This window comes from Mustela putorius, unplaced genomic scaffold (assembly GCF_011764305.1).
Source record: "Mustela putorius furo isolate JIRA1106 unplaced genomic scaffold, ASM1176430v1.1 tig00000596_pilon_pilon_pilon, whole genome shotgun sequence".
NCBI classification, from domain to species: domain Eukaryota; kingdom Metazoa; phylum Chordata; class Mammalia; order Carnivora; family Mustelidae; genus Mustela; species Mustela putorius.
The window spans coordinates 1,385,409-1,389,110 of NW_025421428.1; the positions used below are offsets into that span (position 1 = coordinate 1,385,409).

At 42.7% G+C, this 3,702-nt stretch overlaps 1 pseudogene; it reads left to right on the forward strand.

Annotated features, from left to right (window-relative positions):
* Nucleotides 1–2,539: 2,539 nt before the first annotated feature.
* LOC123392827 lies at nucleotides 2,540–2,728 on the forward strand (annotated as a pseudogene).
* The last annotated feature ends 974 nt before the right edge of the window (nucleotides 2,729–3,702 follow it).

The following is a 3,702-nucleotide window of genomic DNA, read 5'->3' on the forward strand; positions in this document are numbered from 1 at the left end:
AGGAAGAAGCCATGGTGGTGACTGCTATCTGTTCGTACTAATCACACCTGACTCTGAGTCAGGGCCGCTTCTTGGAACCACCTGCTGGAAAATATCTGACCCTCCCCAAATCAGAGAAACAGATCTCTTCTCGTGGGTAGAAATGTGCTTCCTTTACTTTGCCTAAAAGAAGAAACAGAAATCTTGTTTGCAAAATTTTCATTTTCCCAGTGCATTAATTTGGACTTGCAAAGCTTTGTATTCCCTTTAGACAGGATCGGCATCTACAAAGTCCTGTTCGGACAACGCGGTTCCCCGGCGCTCTTCCCCCCAGTGAGAGCGCCTGAACCCTTCCTAGAAGTCACTGGCAAAGCAGAAAAGGTGTAAGGATATTGGCATCAATCCTGCTCTGTAACTGAGATTTTAATGATTTCTCTCCCCCTTTTCTTTCATCATCTTTTGTTTTTCCCAGTGCCATTCCTCACTGAATATTTCCTTTTCTTTTTCTTCTTTTCCCCCTTTCTCTTTCCCATTGCATTTCAATGCACTGGTTTTAAAAGGAGGATTTGCAAACTGAGTATTAAAACTCCCGGGCACTAGGTCTCCAAAATCTATAAGACGATAAGAAGATAAGAGGCCAAACCCACTGAAAGCTCCCCTCCTGGTGCCTGTGGAACTGCAGGCTGGTCTCTAACACCCCGAAGCCAAAGCTATCTGCCTACCTCCTCCCCACCTCACCCTTCCTGCCTAATGCAGGCAGATAAACTTAGCATTAAAATTCCCGCACTTTGGCAAATGAGTACCCAGGAGGCTGCTGACTCAATCAAGGCTTGTTTGACTTACAGTGTAGTACTGAGAAAAGGCCATAAACTCCAGCCTGACAGATCTGTAATGCTCATTTCAATATGCTTTCCCTGTGTGCGGGCTTGCTGATGAACTTTCATATTCCGCCAACAAAATAGAACAAACATATTAACGATGTGTGGTAAATTGCCACTGGATACAGTGGGTCCTGATGACGGAAATAGTTGTGAGTAAATGAGAATGTCTGGCTGCCTAATACCACTTTGGGGCCCAAGATGATGCACTGTCCTGGAGGGATGTGCGCAGAGGAAGAGGGGGCAAGTCAGCTCTAGAGGGACATGGATGCCTTTGCCCAGGGCGAATGGGGCATTGGAAACCCAAGACAACAGGATGGGAGAACCATAGATGGTGTCTACTTAAACTCATTAATCTGATGTATATTAAAATCAAGAGCCAGAGAGGTGATGTGAGAAGACCAAAGCTGCACAGTAAGCTTTGTGCCTGAATCACAGCCCAGTGTTCTTCTGGTTGGTGGATTTGATGGATACCAGGAACTATCTTTGAGAAAGGAGTTGGACAAAAATAATATCAGGAATATTCCTGGACTCAAGTCAGTCCTACATTCATTAGTAGCAAAAAGCACTGCTGGGCTTGCCTTTCTCTTTATCCGTAGTGCTCGACCCTACTTTTGGGTGCATTAAGGGACACCAAAGGGTGATTTAGGCGAGTATATGGTAGTTGTTCGATACTACAACCCCAAAAGGACAAGTATAATTCCTTTACAATCGTCATAGATTGCCATTATAATTCTGACTCCAATTCTAATGTGTGTCTTTTCTCCCCAAAACCACCAAACCATTTTCTGATACCAGCTGGGTGTCTGTACTATGATCCAAAATTGATTCACACTGTCTATCTGGAGACAGTGTCAGATTCCACAGTTTAATCTCTCAGTCCCACAAAATTCCTCTCTACTTCAGATGCCAGTACCAAGTCCAGGCCGTTACCTGTGCTCCTGACCAAGTCATCACTTGTTTCAGTACACATTTAAGGTTTCAGATTACCAAAAATATTGTGGAAAATATTTTTAAGTACACCATACCATAAAACATAATTGTTGTTGAAAATTTTTATCTTACTTTTATCTATTTAATTCATTGTTCTTAATTATGTTTAGTCATGAAAATTTCATGAGACCGTAAACAGCTACCCATCATCTTAAATTATCTTTCTGCCTGATAAATTCTGTAACACAGATACCATAAGCTTATTTGACTTTTAGTAAACCCAGGGAGAATAAAAGTATTACACTTAATGCTGATAACTCTAAAGACATGCCTATTTTAATTAAAAAAGCAAACTTAAACTAGTTTTTATTTACCAAAGATTATCCTAGATCCCAGGAACTTGAAAAACCTTTGGGTTACTTTTTGTATTCTGAGAGTACAAGATGCAAATCAAGATGTTACAGCTTTTGCTTTAAAATTTTAGCCATGAGACATATAATAATTCAAAATCCACTAGTTTATAACAGAACAGTTGTATCCAAGTTGCGTTTCTGGCAGATGGAATAAGTTAAGGTTTTCTGCTCAGGTGACTAAAGCGTCTTACTAATATTTGTGAAAGAGACTTTTAAGATAGTTTATAGGCCTCGTTTTCAAAAGGGGCTCCCCCCTCCCTTTTCCCTTCTTGTAAGAAGTACCTTGTTTCTTGTAGACGACAAGGTAGAAGACTTTGATCTCAAAATTCACAGAGAAGCTTTGCGCAGTGGCAGTATCATAGCCAATGAGGTTTATCCGAGGCGTGATTATTGCTAATTGAAAACTCACAGAGAAATAATGCAAGTTTCCCCAAGAAGGACTTTTGTTCTTTCAGCCCAGATCTCTTATAATATGTGCGAGCCCTTTGGGATAAATAGGGGAAGTTTTGGTATTGGTTTAAAAAAAAAAAAAGTAGGAGGGCTTTGAATTGTTTCTAGAGCCAAATTCCTGTTCTTATAAAGACTCAATCTGTAGGACAAAGAGAGTTGTTTTTAATTCTTCAAAGAAATGGGTTGCAACCAGAATAATACCAAGAAGCTTGTAAACCATCCAACAGTATTTTTTTTTTTTTTAGATTTTATTTATTTATTTGAGAGAGATCACAAGTAGGAAGAGAGGCAGGCAGAGAGAGAGGGGGGAAGCTGGCTCCTTGCTGAGCAGAGAGCCCAATGCCGGCTCGATCCCAGGACCTTGAGATCATGACCTGAGCTGAAGGCAGCGGCTTAACCCACTGAGCCACCCAGGCGCCCTCCCCATCCAACAGTATTACTTTCCATTTGCTTTTTTTGTATCAGGAAGATCTTCAACTAAGATGAAAATGAAAGGATTCCTATGTTCCCGATTTAATGCTATGTGTCTCGGGAATGTTTTACCAAATCCTTCCACAAAGGCTTCGGGTACACAGTTTCATTCTAGCTCAGGGAGAACGCCTTAAAAAAAAAAAAATTTTTTTTTTTTTTCTCTTGGGCATTATATACCAGCTTCCAATCTGACCAGCTTCTGACCATGAGGCTCCCAAAAACAAAAGTAGCAAACCGACCCGCCAAAAACTCTTTTACGAGGACCTTCCTAGGTTTCAGCTGGGATCAACGGGAGGCATCCCTGGCAGCACGAACCACCTCAGGGACACAAAGGGCGTCGCCAAAGAGGGTGAAAAAGATACCAGCCTGCAGGGACCCAGAGCGTTTCCCGAAGAAAACCCAAAGGAAGACTCGGACCCATCGCTCCGGCATCTGCGGACAGCGGGTACCCGGCACGCGCGGTGTGACCCGCACGGCTGCCCCGCGGAGGTCTCCGACACGGAGACGAGACGAACGAAAGGGCAACGACCTTCCCTGGCAGGGAACAGAGGGACAACCAGTGCGAGCCTGAGAGCCAA